Source organism: Cricetulus griseus, chromosome 10, assembly GCF_003668045.3.
Source record: "Cricetulus griseus strain 17A/GY chromosome 10, alternate assembly CriGri-PICRH-1.0, whole genome shotgun sequence".
In the NCBI taxonomy this organism is placed as follows: Eukaryota; Metazoa; Chordata; class Mammalia; order Rodentia; family Cricetidae; genus Cricetulus; species Cricetulus griseus.
In genome coordinates, this window is record NC_048603.1 from 925,920 (window position 1) to 944,132 (window position 18,213).

The 18,213-nt window shown below is 39.2% G+C and overlaps 1 protein-coding gene across 1 annotated transcript in view; it reads right to left on the reverse strand.

The window, feature by feature from the left end:
- The window catches only part of Colec10 (collectin subfamily member 10), a 48,673-nt gene that overhangs the window by 26,222 nt on the left and 4,238 nt on the right, over window positions 1–18,213 (reverse strand). The gene's annotated exons all lie outside the window — the stretch shown is intronic.

The following is an 18,213-nucleotide window of genomic DNA, read 5'->3' on the forward strand; positions in this document are numbered from 1 at the left end:
GCTATCCTTATTGGATTGATACCACTGATTGCCACAAGGAGGGATCTTTAACTTTCTAAATAGTCATGTATTTTAGCAATAGTACCAGTCACTCAGTTAATGGGAATCAACAGGATAAAGCAACGTGTAATGTAAAGTAGACCTTAAAACCAGAAAACTGGATTTGTTGGGCTCCCAAGGGGGCAGTGGATGCACTCTGTGGGGATTATGGGGCCATGGTGTTGTTTTAATACAGTTCTCTCCATCCTGACACATGGCGCACAGGAGGCAGGTAGTTGTCCTCACATTTGTCTTCAGAAAATCATAAAAAGAAAGCAACAAGATCAGAAAAGGAAGGAAGCTTTGCAGGAGTTATAGGTCTGCTCTCAGTATCTCTATATGGTGGCTTATGTGCAAATACAGGCTTATGTGCAAGCCAAGCCTTGGCTACTTAACAATAAACAATAATGTGTTGCCCAGAAACAGAACCAGACTTTACCTGGCAGTGGGGCAGGAGCCTTCTGGGAATTTCTCCAAGATTCTCATCTAACTTTGAGTTACATCATCATGATGAGTGTACATGAATACATAGTTCTACTCGTGTGGAACCATTCTTGATGAGTTTTCCTAACACAGATAAAGTGTTCCAAAAATAATGGTTCTTCCAGGCCAGTACAAAAGAACAAGTTGCATCTTAATTAAATGGGACTTCTGTCCCTAAGTAGAAAATCTGTTCCAGGGAGAATTTTATAAGATGGATAGCAACACCTTTAAAAGATGTGAGTTTGTACTATCAATTCATGAAAAGAAATGGCCTCAGCATGGACAATAATGAATTCAAAATATTGATGAGCTCTGAAAGTTGCCAATTTATTGACTTAGGTATCAGGGAAGGTTGGAACCATGCTAACTCCACACGCTTGAACAATTTATTCTGGAATCAGTCTTCTTGCCTAGGCTTTCTTCTCTATAATTGGATTCAAGATCCATTGATGAGGCTTGGTGTTCTGTAGAATTGCATATTGAATCAATTTTGATTTTCTATGTACAAAATAAATGAGCATATTCATCTAAAATGATATAATTTGCTAAGGGCTGCAGCTTTGGGAATCCCATGTTTATTAAGTGCTTGTTTACTCATCCAAATATATACATATTAATGTACATTTATGTATACTTCGGATATACACATACTATATGTACATATACAGATAGACTCAAATCTTGAATTTCCCAAGTAATGGTAGTTAATCATATTCTAAATAATGCATACTTCCACTTCATTAAATCATTGTAGTTAATAAATAATTGAATTATAATAATGTTAATAAATAACTTGCCAAATTATTTAATCAATTATTTAAATTTAAATTAAATCTATACTAAACAGTTGACTTCCCCTCTTCATAGTTTTTTATCGAGAAGGATGATAATGCCTTTCTTATGGAACTACTTGACGATTGTATGAGATTATAGATAAAACTCACAGTGCAGTCCTTGAATCAAAAGTGTTCCCTTTACAAATATTGTGTACATAGTGAATGGACATCCATTGATTTTTACTTTCTTGTATGTTTTTCCTGGGATTCTGATAACAGCTTCATAATGTTCTATAGGAATCCACACTCATTCTGACATGGTTTGAACAGTAAGTTGGGATGTGACCCACTAAGAAACAAAGAGTCTCAACTTAAGGATTTGTAATTAGAACTTCCAAAAACTAGAGGAGAATCGATCTGTCTTTAGGGTTTGCAGAGAAGATTCTGAATATAACCTCATAGTATGAGAAAGAGCAGTCTTTACAATGACATAATTAAAGGGAAGAATAACACCAAGGCATGAAGATGGAGCTTGGAGCAAGTTGCTCAAGTGTGTGGTTCTAGCCTGGCCCCATTCTTTCCTGATACTGAAGTCCATAAATTGATGTTCTCCCCTATTTGCTGTTTTGGCTTGTGTGAGAGTGTTTCACTTGCTAATACAAGTTGCCCAATAATATAATTACTAGACAACGATTAAGACAGCAACGCCCTTCTCCGTGGCAAGGGCAGAGTGTCAGGAAGCTAATAATTACTGTAACAAATGCTAAAAGAATCGGTTATAGGAGCCAAAAAGGAGGATGCGTGCCTCCATCTGCCCACATCCCCAGCTCTTCCTTGTCTTTGTCAGGAAAAAGGAGCATTTCTGAGAGAGCTTCAACAACAGATTTACATCTAGGACAAAAATGAGCTAGCATACAAATTTGTCAGTATATTAACAAGGCAGCCATGTGCTAAAATGTTCTCACCAATAAAAACTCATGCAAATTTTTATTTCTTCTGAGTGCTATGTCCCTGACAGGCCTAGGTCAAGAGTTGTCTATGTACAGGCATGCCTAGATCAAGTGTATTCCACTTTAGCAGAGAGAATTAATGGTGTTCCCTGAAGGGTATTGCCCTAGCACTTCATAGATTCCTACCATAAGGTGTCACCCAAGATTGCATAGATCTGAAACAACATACTGTCTTCCTTGCATTCCTAGCACTTGGCACCAAGTCTGAGCTGCAATAGGTGCCTGCTCAATAAATGATCTTGAAATAAAAGGAGTAACATCCCCAAAGACAAGATGGATAAATGTGAACTTAATGACAGTACAGTCAAATGAATTTGTGATTGATTGAAATGTCATTCTCAATACTCGCTGATTAATGAATTGGCCTCAGTCTGTAGTAACAGCCTATAAAGCAATACTGCAGCCGAGGAAAACACACAAAACACCGTTCTTGCTACTGCGTGTAGTGTTTTGTTTCTTCCTCAAATGTATTTTCTCTTCCAGTATTTCTGTCATGCTCAAATTTCCCAGGCTCGACAGTCAAGCCAGTTTTTATAACTTATTGTATCTCTGTTCCATCTGGATTACTTTTTTCCTCATTATCTACTTTTCTTTTTTCTCTTGTTCTTGTTACCTCTATCTTACCTATTCCTTCTTCATGCTCCAATTCTTGTCCTTTATAGGCCATTCCTAAATGGTCTTCATGGGGCCTAACTAATTGATACATCACACACAAATAGAATAATTTCTGTTCAAAAACAGTTTATACTGGTTTATGTGAATCTGAATTTTGCTTTATCAAACCATCTTGCAAATGAACCTTAAAAATCATATTTTTCACTGTTACTGCCTCATCCAAAAGGTTTTAGCAGTTAACTGTTTGTAGGCTAAGGCCACACTTACTAGGCTTGCAGATGACATTTCATGCTGATATCAAAGGAACTTTCCCATGTTATTTACTGGTCTTGACATACTTGTGATTTGTTCCCTGGTCATCAAATGGTCTTCCATTCTTACTATCACTAAATGACACATATGCTTTCTTTCTTTTTTAAAAATTTAAATTAGAAACAAGCTTCTATTACATGTCAATCTCAGTTCCCTCTCTCTCCCCTCCTCCCCTGCCTCCCACTGACCCCCTATCCCAACCTCTTTCTGCTCCTCAGGGAGGGTGAGGCCTTCCATGGGGGATCTTCAAAGTCTGTCACATCATTTGGAGCAGGACCTAGACTCTCCCCAGTGTGTCTAGGCTGAGAGAATATCCCTCTATGTGGAGAGGGTTCCCAAATTCCATTTGTGTACTAGGGGTAAATACTGATCCACTACCAGAGGCCCCATAGATCGTCCAGACCTCCAAACTGACCTCCTTCAGGGGGTCTGGAACAGTCTTATTTTTGTTTCCCTGCTATCAGTCTGGGGTCCATGAGCAACCCCTTGTTCAGGTCAGCTGTTTCTGTAGGTTTCTCCAGCCAGGTCTTGACCCCTTTGCTCATCTCTCCTCCCTCTCTGCAACTGGATTCCAGAGTACAGCTCAGTGTTTAGCTGTGGGTGTCTGCCTCTGCTTCCATCAGCCACTGGATGAAGGCTCTAGGACAGCACATAAGATAGTCATAAATCTCATTATAGGGGAAGGGCTTTTAAGGTAGCCTCTCCACTATTGCTTAGATTCTTAGTTAGGGTCAACCTTGTAGATCTCTGGACCTTTCCCTAGTGCCAGAATTCTCTTTAAACCTATGACTCCCTCTATTATGGAATCTCTTTTCTTACTCTCCTCTATTCTTCCCCTGACTAGATATTCCCGCTCCCTCATGTCCCCCTCTCCCCTCCTCTTCTCCCTTTCTCTTTCTTCTAACTCCCTCTCTCTCCCCTCCCCCATGCTCCCAATTTGCTTAGGAAATTTCTCCACATTAAGAAGAAACCAAAAGTCATAAAAGATAGGCCAGACATGATGACCTGATGAAAGTTTAAGTAAATAGACATAAATCTACAAGGTTTATAAGCAAGTAAATGGCAAAAGGAAAAGTGAATACTAGATATAAGAAACAAATAATTGTCATAATATAAAAAGAACTTAGGAAAATTCCTTTGCAGAAAGGCAATGAATGATTTTTAAAAGATCACTCAGGGGTTTAAATAACAAATAACTGATGGGAAATGCACAGAATATCTACACTATAAATATATATACATAGTCACTATATTTAATATATAAATAAATATCTACATTATATTTCACATCAGATCCAAATATGACATGGATAAAGACAACTGAAGTCTCTCCTCCATGGCTCTGGACAATGGGAATGCAATTGGACAACATTCTGAAAGTAAGATTACAGTGCAATAAATACACAAGCCTGTAACTCTGGCTGCTCTGGAGGCCAATAGAGAAAGATTGCAAGTTTTAAACCTTCCTAGACTACACAGGGAGTTATAGATCAGCCTGAACAACTCAGTGAGACCCTGTATAAAAAACCTGCCTGTAAGATGGCTCACTGAGTGAAGGCTCCTGCTGCCCTGCTTGAGTTCCAGTCCCAGAACCCACAATGTGAAAGGAGAGAGCCAACTGCCTCCTGAAAATGTACTTTGGCCTCCACACATGGCATGCACACATATATAAATAAGCAAATAAATGTAAACTAATAATAATCCTCTAAAGTAAAACAGACAGCTGGGGGTATAGTTAAAGAGCAGAGTATTTACCTGGTATGAATGATGTACTTAGGTTCCTTCCCTATCATTGAAAGGAAAAAAATTAAAATAGAAAAATGTAATACCCTAGGTTATCTTCAGGAACTTCTTCTATAGACATAATTGAGTACACACACAAGAATGTTTAGAGTTAAAAAAAATAGAAACTGTAAACACCCAAAAATGGGTCATTATGAGATTAGTTGAAACAATGATTAACATTATATCCCAAAGATTAGAATAGTATTAATATACAACACAATTTTATGCTGATAGTAATAATGATGGATTAGAGAGAGTTACCTGCATTTCAGCCTGTGTATCATGTCTGTTAGGCAGGATAGTATGCCACTATTTAGAATAAGGAAAATAAATAGAATAAATGTATAGAAAAGCCTCAGTGAGAGAAAAGGTCCCAGAAATAGAAGATATCTGTAAAACAAACAAAAAACATTAGATTTTCTTTATACATTATCACTTTGAAATGCTGTCACATTTTGAAAAATATGCCAAAAAATAATGTGAAAAACCTACATTCTTTCTCTTCCTTTGTAAATCCTACCTATAAATTCTGTCCCAAGTTCCTACATTATCTGAGTTTGTTGATAGCGTTGTTTCCTTGGTAATTCACCATCTGGTTCCTTTTTACTACTTTCTAATTGCTGCCTTGACATTTTATTTAAGTAATACACTTGTATTTAACTTCATCTTATTGTTAACTACTTCATTTGACTAGACATTTTGTGACACACTTGGATATCAAGTGTCATCAAGGCCTCAATTTCACTTACTTATTTATTGAACAAATATCTGGTGCAATTCTGCTTAGTTGACTATGAAGCTCTGTGTTAGGCCCTAAGACATTGAATATTGCCTTAAACAAAATCTGGTCTGTGCCTAAGACCTTGGTGAAGGACCTCTGAGCAATGACTTGCAATGCTAACAAGTGAACCTTTGCAAAGATCAATTACCCTGGAGGTAGGAAGCTTCCTTTTCTCATCATAGGTGAGTTTAGTGTAGTTGGTCTCCTTTCCAAATAACATCCCCACCTTACACTCATATTTCATGTTATACTCCTAGAATATAAACAAGAGGAGATTGGAGAATATGCAATGATAGAATGAATTTGGAATGACTAAGTCCCAATTAATAAAGACATGTAGACAGATGTAGAAATGCAGGGAATGTTGGACATTAGTTGTGCATGTACGCATGTGCTTAGAATTAAAATATTAGATGATCAGAAAAAATGAGTATTAGGAAATTACATGATAGTGCAGTAGGCAAAATAATATCTGAATGGTATTTCCTCACTTGATAATGACAAGGTAAGAAAAATACCATAAAAATTATCATACTGTAAGTTCATCTTTTTTTTCCATTTTACTTTTATTGAAAAAATGATTTAGTTTATACAATGTATTCTGACTATAATTTCTCCACTTCTAACTCCTCCTGGACCCTTCTCACCTTCCTATCCATCTGAACACACAGCCTGTCTGTCTCTCCTTAGAAAACAAACTGGCCTCAATAGCCAGGGAAGCAGATATTCACCTATCCCTCCTCTCCTTCAAATCCAGTCATCAGTCTCATCTTTAGCTCTGTAGAAGACCACCTGCTGAGAGCTGCACTTCCTGTCTGCACACTTTTTCAGTGAATCACACAGATCTTTCCCCCCAAACTTTCTTCACTCCACTCATTGCTTGGAACCTTCAGGACACCAGGGTCTGCAAAGCAAGTAAGCTAACCACATGTCTTCTCCTTTCTCTCTATTCCTTCAAGTTCAAACCCACAGTCTCATTCTTAGCTCTATAGCAGAACACCAGTTGTAGATTCTCCTCTCTGTTCCCATTTCCAGGGCACTAAACAGATCCAGACAGAACGCAATGCTTTCCTCCCTTCTGTGGGCCCCCTTAGTTACTCAGAGTCCATTCCCATTCCTTAATGTCATCTCCCAATACCTAGAAACATATTTTACCTGGAAACGTCAATGTCCACACTTGCCAGTATCCCAGAAGAATTCCCTATCAGGCAACACACAGCTACCACACTCCTAAGACACAGATAAGGCAACAGAAACAAAGGAACAAAATATCAACCAAACAGGGACAAGAACAAACATCAGCTCCTGGAATTAAAATCTTCCCAAACCCAGATGCCTACATGTAAGCATAAAAATGCAATGAAAAACAACCAGGATATTATGTCTCAATTGGAGATCAGCAACCCTGCCACAGTGGTCCCTGAGCATTGCAACATATCTGAAGCAGCCTTTGAGAATATGATACAGGTCCTTAAGGACAAAATGAATAAACTTTTAAAGAAATCTGTGAAAACGCAAGCAAAATATGATAGAGGTCCTTAAAGAATAAATAAAAAAAAGTAGTTCAAGACTTGAAAGAGAAAGTTGAATCAACAAAGAAAACCCCAAATGCAGGAAATCTGGAAATGAGGAATTTAGGAACTTGAATAGGAACCTCAGAGGCATACCTCACCAACAGAACACAAGAAATGGAATAGACAATCTCAGGAATTGAGGTCACAATAGAAGAAATGCACACCTCTGTCAAAGAAAATGTTAAATTAAGAAAAAATGTAGGACATCTCAGACACTATGAAAAGACCAAATCTAAGAATAATAGGTATAGAGGAAGGAGAAGAAACCAGGTTAAAGGGACAGAAAATATTTTCAACAAAATCAGGAAAGAAAATTTCCCTAACCTAAAGAAGTTGGTGTCTATCAACCGGTAGCTTACCAAACATCAAGTAGACTGAGACAAAAAAGAAATCCATTTGACACATAATAAGAGCAATAAATGTACAGAACAAAGAAAGACTATTAAAAGCTGCAGGGAAAAAGCCCAAGTAAAATATAAAAGCAGACTTAGAATAACATCAGACTTCTCAATATAGACTCTAAAAGCCAGAGGGCCTAGAAAGATGTTCTACATACTGTAAGAAATCACAGAATCCAGCCCAGACTACCATACACAGAAAATCTTTCAATCATAATAGATGGATAAAATAAGATACTACACAATAAAACCAAATTTAAACAATATGTCTATTAAAATCCAGCCCTGCAGAAAGGAAGAGAAGAAAACACCAGCCTAAACAGGTTAACCACATTCAAGAAACACAGGCAATAAATAATCCCAGACCAGCAAATCAAAAGAGGGGAATTGCAGGCATGCATACACACACACACACACACACACACACACACACACACACACACACACACACACACAAACAAAATATACACTGCTCGATGATAGCTCTCAACATTAGTAGACTCAATTCCCCAATAAAAGGACACAGAATAACAGAATGGATACAAAATCATAATCTATTTTGCTGCTGCATCCAAGAAGCACACCTTAAAATCAAGGATAGATACCACCTCAGAGTAAAATGTTGGAAAAAGTTGCTCCAAACAAATGGACTTAAGAAGCAAGGGGGTATGATCATTTTAATGTATGACAAAATAGACTTCAAAGCAAAACTAATCAGAGACAGGATATGATACTATCAGAGAAAAAAGCCCACCAATAAGATATCTACTTTGCAGACGACACGATAGTCTGCATTAGTGACCCGAAAAACTCTACCAGGGAACTCCTACGGCTGGTAAACACCTTCAGCAAGGAAGCAGGATACAAAATTGACTCAAAAAAATCAGTAGCCCTACTATATAGAGATGATAAATCCAATGAGAAAGAAATCAGGGAAACATCACCTTTCACAATATCCACAAGCAACATAAAATATCTTGGGGTAACACTAACCAAAAAAGTGAAAGACCATGCAATAAGAACTTTGAGACTAAAGAAAGAAATTAAAGAAGATACCAGAAAATGGAAAGATCTCCCATGCTCTTGGATAGGTAGAATTAACATAGTAAAAATGGCAATCCTGCCAAAAGCAATCTACAGATTCAATGCAATCCCCATCAAAATCCCAGCACAGTTTTTCACAGATATTGAAAGAACAATACGCAACTTTATATGGAAAAATAAAAAACCCAGGATAGCCAAAACAACTCTTTACAATAAAGGATCTTCTGGAGGCATCACCATCCCTGACTTCAAGCTCTATTATAGAGCCATAGTTCTGAAAACAGCTTGGTATTGGCACAAAAATAGACAGATAGACCAATGGAATCGAATTGGAAACCCTGATATTGACCCACGCACCTACGAATACCTTATTTTTGACAAAGGTGCTAAATCTATACAATGGAAAAAAGACAGCATCTTCAACAAATGGTGCTGGTACAATTGGATTCAGACATGCAGAAAATTGCAGATAGATCGATACCTGTCACCATGCACAAAACTTAAGGGCAATTGGATCAAAGATCTTAGCATAAATCCAGCCACAATGAATCTTCTAGAAGAGAAAGTGGGAATTACCCTTGAACAAATTGGCACAGGAGACCACTTCCTGAACATTACGCCAGTATCACAGACATTGAGGTCTGCAATTAATAAATGGGACCTCCTGAAACTGAGAAGCTTCTGCAAGGCAAAGGAAACAGTCAGTAGGACAAAATGACCACCCACAGAATGGGAAAAGATCTTCACCGATCCCACATCTGACAGAGGACTGATTTCCAAAATATATAAGGAGCTCAAGAAGCTAGCCACCAAAACACCAAACAATGAAATTAAAAAGTGGGGTGCCGAACTAAATAGAGAATTCTCAACAGAAATGGCTGAAAGACACTTAAGAAAGTGCTCAAAATCATTGGCCATCAGAGAAATGCAACTCAAAACAACTCTGAGATACCACCTCACACCTGTCAGAATGGCTAAAATCAAAATTAACAATGACAATCTATGCTGGAGAGGATGTGGAGAAAAAGGAACACTCCTCCATTGCTGGTGGGAGTGTGAACTTGTATGACCACTCTGGAAATCAGTATGGCAGTTGCTCAGAAAAATGGGAATCAGTCTACCTCAAGATCCAGCCATTCCTCTCTTGGGTATATACCCAAATAGTGCATGTTCATACAACAAGGACATATGTTCAACCTGGAAGGATCCTAGATGCCCCTCAACTGAAGAATGGATTGAGAAAATGTGGTACATTTACACAATGGAGTACTACTCAGAAGAAAAAAGCAATGGAATCTTGAAATTCACAGTCAAATGGATGGAACTAGAAGAAACCATCCTGAGTAAGGTAACCCAGTCACAAAAAGACAAACATGGTATGTAATCACTCATATATGAATTTTAGACATAGAGCAAAGGATTACCAGCCTATAATCCTCTTCACTAAAGAAACTAGGAAACATGAAGGACTCTAGGGGATAAATGGTCCACAGGAATGGAAGTGGCATGAACTCCTGAACTAATTGGGAGCATGAGGGTAGAGGGAGGGAGCTGCTACAATAAGAGCAAGAGGAGAGGAGGAGAGGAGAGGAAATGGAGGGGCAGAAATATTGAGTTGGGGGAAGAATAGAGGAGAGAGAGCAGGATGAGAGATACTATATCAGAGGGAGCCGCTATAGGTCCGAGAAGAGATCTGGAACCAGGGAGATCTCCAGAGATTAGTATTTTTCTCTGGTGCAAGAAGGGACTTTGGGAGCCCATCCCACATGAAGGGGCACACTCTGGCCCTGGACACATGGGGAAGGGCCCAGGACCAGCACAGGAAGATTTGGTGGACTTTGCAGAGCCCCCGTTGAGGGCCCTACCCTGCCTGGGGAGTGGTGGGTGGATGGGGTGGGGGGTAGGCTGGGGGTGGGGGAGGAGGGATGGGGGTGAGGGGAGGGAGAGGGAGAAGGGACTTACATGTGAAACAAGCTTGTTCCCTAACTAGAACTAATAAATAAATAAAAAATAAGACATCTAAATTCTTAATACCTATATCTGAAAAACAATGAACCCAAGTTTATTAAAAAAAAAAAAACACCCCTAGAGCTTAATACATTGACCCACACACTGTTAGTGGGAGACTTCAATACCCCTATCTAGCCAATAGACAGGACAATCAGACAAAAACTAAACAGAGAAATTTTGGAGCTGACTTTATGAAGCAAATGGAACTAGTAAATATTTAATAGAACATTTCACCCAAATACAACCCAATTTACCTTCTCAGCATCTCATGGAACTTTTTCTAAAACTGACCATATACCCAAAGCAAGTTTTATTTTTCCCATTTTTATTTAAATTAGAAACAAGATTGTTTTATATGTCCATCCCAGTTCCCTCTCCCTTCCCTCCTCCCCTGCCCCCCACTAGCACCCTACCTATCCCATACTCTTTCTGCTCCTCAGGGAGGTTTGAGGCCTCCCATGGGGTCTTCAGAGTCTGTCATATCCTGTGGGATAGGGCCTAGGCCCTCCCCTGTGTGTCTAAGCTGAAAAAGTATCCCTCTATGTGGAATGGGCTCCCCAAGTCTATTCTTATGCTACGGATAAGTACTGATCTACTACCAGAGGCCCCATAGATTTCTGAGGCCTCCTCACTGACACCCACATTCAGGGGATCTGGATCACTCCTTTGCTGGTTTCCCAGCTATCAGTCTGGGGTTCATGAGCTTCCCCTTGTTCAAGTCAGCTGTTTTTGTGGGTTTCACCAGCCTGGTGTTGACCCCTTTGCTCATCACTCCTCCCTCTCTGCAACTGGACTCAAATTCAGCTCAGTGTTTAGCTGTGGGTGTCTGCCTCTGCTTCCATCAGCTGCTGGATGAAGGCTCTAGGGTGGCATATAAGTTAGTTATCAATCTCATTATCAGGGGAAGGAATTTAAGGTAGATTCCTCATTATTGCTTAGATTGTTAGTTGGTATCATCCTTGTAGATCTCTGGACATTTCCCTAGTGTCTGACTTCTCTTTAAACCTATAATGGCTCCCTCTATTATGGGATCTCTTATCTTGCTCTCTTCTGTTCTTCCCCCAACTCAACCTTCCTGCTCCCTCATGTCCTCCTCTCCTCTCCTCTTCTCCCCTTCTCATTCTCTTAGCTCCTCTCCCCCATGCTCCCAATTTGCTCAGGAGATTTGTCCCTTTCCCCTTCTCTGGGGACCATGTATGTCTCTCTTAGGGTCCTCCTTGTTTCCTAGCTTCTCTTGTGGTGTGGATTGTAGGCTGGTAATCCTTTGCAAAGCAAGATTTAACAGATATAAAAAAAATGAAATAACTCCCTGAATCCTATCAGACCAGCACAGATTAAAGCTGGATATCAACACCAACAGAAAGCTTACAAACTCATACAAACTGAACAACTCTCTGATCAATGAAAAATGGGCCAAGACAGAAATTAAGAATGAAATTAGAAAATGCTTAGAATTGAATGAAAATGAATATATACACAACATACCCAAATTTATGGGACAAAATGAAGACAGTTCTAAGAGGCTCTAAGACTTCATAAACTAAGAGCCCCCATAAAAATACTGGAGAGATCTCATAGTAGTAACTTAACAGCTATGGAAAAAATGGAAGTACGCCCAAAAGGAGTAGATGACAAGAAAAAAAAAGCCAACTTCAAACTGAACAATAAAAGAACTACTGTAGGTCTTACCCATTCCTGAGTTTTAAGCTGTGCTACAGCGTTATATTATAAAATAAAAATAGCATGGTACTGATACAAGAAGAGGCATGTTGATCAATGGAATAGAATTTAAGACCCATACATGAATCCACATACCTGTGGACATCCGATTTTTGATAAGGAGGCCAGAAATACACACAAAAAAGAATATCTTCAACAAACGAAGTTGGTCAAACTAGATGGCTGTGTGAAGAATAATCCAAATAGACCCATATTCATTACCTTACACAAAACTCAAATCCAAATAGATCAAAGACATTAACATAAATCCAGACACTTTGAACTTGATAGTCGAGAAAGTGGGAATAGCCTTGAGATCATTGGCACAAGACAAGACTTTCTGAACAGAACACCTTTACTACAGAGACTAATTTTAGTAATTAATAAAAGTGACATCATGAAACTGAAAAGCTTCTATAAGAAAAAGGACACCATCATTCAGACAAGGTAGCAGCCAAGAGAACGGTAGAAGAATTTTTACCAACTCCACATCTGATAGAAGGCAAATATCCAAAATACATAATGAACCCCAAAACTGGACACCAAGAAAAAAATAATCCAATTAAAAACAGGGAAAAGATCTTAACTGAGAATCCTCAAAAGAGGAAATTCAAAAGGCTAAGAAACACCTAAATGTTCAGCAACCTTAGTTACCAGAGAAATGCAAATCAAAACAACTTTGAGAAATTAACCTTATAGCAGCCAGAATGACCAAGATAAATAAAATAAATGACAAATCATGCTGATGAGAATGCAGAATGAGGGGAACATTCATCCATTACTGGTGGGAGTGCAAACTTGTAGAATCACTATGGAAATCAGCATGGCAATTCCTCAGAAAGATGTGAGCTGATATACCTCAAGACCCAGGCAGTCATAGCACTTTTGTGCATAAACTCAAAGGATGCTTCATCTTACTGCAGAGACACTTACTCAACAATGTTGATTGCTGCTCTTTCCATAATAACCAGAAATTGAAAATAACCTAGATGTCTTTTAACAGAACAATAGATAAAGGAATATATGGTATATTTACACAATGGAATGTTTCTTCAATGATAAAAAATTAAATCATGAAATTTGTAGGTAAATGGATGAAACTAGAAAAAAATCATCCTGAGTGAGGTAACCTAGACCCAGAACAACAAATATAATACGTGTTTGCTTATGCATGTTTGTTAGCAGTTCAGTCTTCAATAAGTAAGCTACAATGCAAGGTCATCTTCATTTGGAAAAGAAAATGTTATCTTGGGTACACTAAGAAATAGAAAAATAGATCATGCTCCCTGCATTGTGACTTTGCTAGCTTCCTGCCAGTGAGTTGGTCTGTGTGTTCTGCACTGGCTTTGCAGCACAATTCCTGCAAGTCTGTCTTGCTCCTTTTACTAAGGAATGAACTTAGTAAAAAACTAGCTCTGATGAATTAATAGTGCCAGAAGTCTCTTTGCTGAGGGGACTTTCAGTTTGGCCTCTCACATACTGCTGTGTCCACCTCAGTCCATCTCTTAACTTTCCACAGATTTAGGAGTCTCCTACCTTTCATTGCCTTGCCTTTTGGTGACCCAGCACAAGGTTCAAGGAAATAGAGATGGCATTGCTTCAGTTTTTGTCTCTGCATGGCTTTGTTTTCCTTAGATACAGGACAATCAAAAGACCACTATTGAAAATAATGTTTTACTTCATCAAATACTACTTCTTACTATGTTAGCACTGTTAGTATTCAGTATCTGTATGGGTCTGTCCTTGGGTTTCTGATAGGTTACGCCCTCAGCTGCAGCCTCTAACAGTACCATCTGTGCACATTCACTATTCACTTTTAAAAGGGCCCTGCTTACCTCCTATCCTTCTCGTTCTCTCTCTCCCTCTCTCTGTTCCCCTCTCTCCCCTCTTTCTCCTCTCTCCCCTTCTTTTCCTTCTCCTCTCTTCTGCTGCTCCTGTCTCTGAAAGCTGGTCTCCCCCCTCCTCTTTTCCCCTTTTTATGATACCTTTCCCAAAAAAAAGAAAAAAAAAAAAAAACTCCTTGAACCAAGTCGATCACTGCTTTTCTTAAATTACAGCAAGCACCATGACTTACAAAAAATGAATGAATCTGGATTTTGAGTGCAAGGCACAGTAGGAGGAACCTCTTCAAAGAAGTTGCAATCAGTGTCCATTTCCTCTTTCTTAGGAAAGCAGGGCTAGTTCTGATGTGACATGATTCAGTTAATAGATCCATGGTTTAAGTTATCAGTGATGGTTACACGAGCAAAATGGGTCACTACGTTAAGGAGAGAGAAGAAGCTGGATTTTATTTCTCTTCAGAACCCTTACCCATAGAAGTTCAGTGGAACCATAAGCAGGAGCAGTGTGCCTAAATTTTCTTCTCTTTAATACAGGGGAAGAAATCCCCATACATGTCAGCAGAGCTGACAGTGAAATAATGGATGAGCCTTTTTGTACACTCTAGAGTGATGTACATATAATTTGCTAAAAAGATACAAGTATTGTCAAGTGGCCACAAGAGACATAAAATGATGCTTACAGGGTTCTCGAATCAAGCACAATCTCAGTAAATAACACGCAAACATTAAATTATTTAGATGCCATTTCCCTTGAATACCTGGAGTCCAGAATCTTACTGCATATATTTGCAATCCATCCCTAAAAGAGCAAAGATAACTATAAAATATAATTTAAAAGACTTTTGTGCAATAGAAGGAGACTACAGATCAAATAATTGATGCATAAAAGCAGGCAGACTCATTAGGGATGAAATGGCATGAGCTGTGAGGATTGATGAGGGGTTTTAACAGAGTTACCAGGTTCTACAAGTGAGGCTTCATTGGCTAAATTGAAAAAAGTAAGAGATGGATAAGTTGTTGTTTGACCTACACCTCCCAACAATGACCAGAGACCAATAGAATGTGTTGCCTACGATAGGCAAGAGCTAATGGTATGTTTCTTAAAGAAGAAGCAAAGGGAAAAATCTATAAGAACCACCAGGCTCATTGTCCTTTAACTTTTGCTAAACTTTTTATTTGGTCACATTTAAAGTCCCTGAGGTCAAACATTATACTAAGTCTTCCATGTAACTCAAATCATTCTTCCTCACCATGTCATAGTTAGAAAATTCTCTTCCCCGTGTTACAGATGAGAAAAGCCAGGCTTTAATCAGATGTGTCCTGAGTTTCATTTAGCACTCATTACAAGCCCAGCCATGTTTATGCTGCTATTATTCCCACTTTAGTAATCAAGGAATGGCAAGTTTAGATGGAAAACCACAGGAAGAGGAGAATACAGGAGGCTGGAAAGTGGGGTTTTGTGCTTGGAAGACTGAAAGTGACTCTGAGGTAGAACCAAAAGCTAACTTGAAGTCTCACAAAAGGCCAAAGAGGTGGTCTTTTCCAAGGGGAGTTACAGGTGAAAGCCAACTTGATGGGGCAATGAATGGTTTTTTTGCTTGTTTTTTAATGAAAGTGAAGAGAAAACTAACTTATGATGACTAATAAGAACAACAGGAGACAGAAGAAATAGTTATAGCTAGACTACATGCTAGACTTGCTTTAGTTTTAAAATAAGCATTTAAGGTTTTGTGGTATCCTTGTCTCCTTTTAAATTTGAAGGCACCAAAGGCTTTACAGCAGTATAGCTAAATAAGGTGAAGAGACCAAATTTAAATTCATATCTATATTTTCCAAAGCCCAAAGGTTTTTTGGAAATCTTTATTTTATAAATTAATTTATTTCAATCCCAATCACAGCCTCCCCTCCCTCCTCTCCTCCTCCTTCCCTCCCATCTCCTCTGCCTCCCCCCAACCACCCCTCCTCCATATTCACTCAGAATGGGGCAGGCATCCCATGGGCATCAGCAAAGCATAGCATATAAAGGTGCCATAAGACCAAACACCTCTCCCTGTATTCAGGTTGGACAAGGCAATCCATCATGAGGAATAGAATCCCTAAAGCCAGTCAAAGCACCAAGGATAGCCCCTGCTCCCATTACCGGAAGACCCACAAATAGAGCAAGCTATACAACTGTCCCCAAAACACAGAGGGCCTAGGTTGGTCCCATGCAGGCTCCCTGATTGTTGGTTAAGACACCGTAAGTTCCTATGAGCCAGGCTAGCAGTTTCTGTGGGTTTCCCTATGATGGTCCCTGACCCCCCTGTAGCTCCTATAATCCCTCCTCCCTCTCTTCAGTAGGACTCCCCGAGCTGGGCCCAGTGCTTGGTTATGGGTCTCTGAACGCGTCTGCAGGAGTCACTGGATGAAGGCTTTCCCATGACAACTGGGGTAGTTGCCAATCTGATCACAGGGGATGACCAGTTCAGGCTATGCAGCCACTTCTGCCATCCTTGTAGACTCATGGAAGTTTCCCTTGAATCAGGGAGCCCCCCTTTCCAGTAATTTCTCAGTACTCCCCCTCTCCATACACCCCCTACCCCATCCCTCATGTTCCCATGCCGACCAGCCCCCAGTCCAACCAGGATATCTCTCTTTTCCCTCCCTGAGAGATCCATGTGTCCTTCCTTGGGCCTTCCTTGTTACCTAGCCTTTCTGGGTCTGTGGAGTATAGGTTGGTTGTCCATTACAGTTAATACCCACTTATGAGTGTGTGCATACCATGTTTGTCTTTCTGGGTCTGGATTACCTTACTCAGGATGATTTTTTTTCTAATTCCATCCACTTGCCTTTAAATTTCATGATGTCATTGTTTATAACAGCTGAGTAATACTCCATTGCATAATTGAATCACATTTTTTTTTTATCCATTCTTCAGTTGAGGGGCATCTAGGTTGTTTCCAGGTTTTGATTATTACACATAAAATTCTTATGAACATAGTTGAGCAAGGGTCCTTGTGTGATGACTAAACATTCTTTGCAAAGCCCACAAGTTTTATCAATATGCAAGAACCTGTTGTTATGGTCCCAAGCAGAGATTTTCACACAGCCAAAGAGTTACATAAGGGAATTGGGGAGAAGAAAAGAATAAGGGTTATGCTGTTATTAAAATGATAATTAATTTTTTAAAATCACTACCATTCACTACCTCCAATTCATCTCTACATTTAGATGGATTAGGGTTTTTTACACTTCCCCTCCAAACCTAGCTTTGAAATATTTTCTTGGCATCTACTCAAAGGAAAATGAGAAAAAAAAAAGGTTCCAAATGCCCACACAATGGAATATAAAAATTAAAGAAGCCAGGCTGTTTGCTTAACTTCTCTGTGAAAGTCATTTGCAAAGAACTGGCAGCTTAATACATAGAGGTGACCCAATCAATGTGACTATGCCATACTATCCACTGATCTCATAGATCTGTTTTTCTAATGCTAACTTGTCAAACCAAACAATCAATTCACATACAGTAAGGACAAGGATAATGAAACAGGATGGAATGAAGAAGAGAGCCTAGGATCTCAGTTCTCCTTGTAACTTGGCCACCAATGCTCATAAGACTGGCATGACATTGTGCCTCATTAGACCTCAAATTCACAGACCAAAGATCACTGAGAGTTACTTGGAAAGGGATAAACACTTAAATTGGAATGTGAGGAAGTCACAAGAAGCCTCCTTTTCAGCGGACTTTGAGAAATACTTGGAGAAATAACCAAAATTGCATCAGTTCTGCAATATCAAGCAGTGCCAAGTAATAAAGAAGACAAGCAGATATATGTCCCTTTTTCTA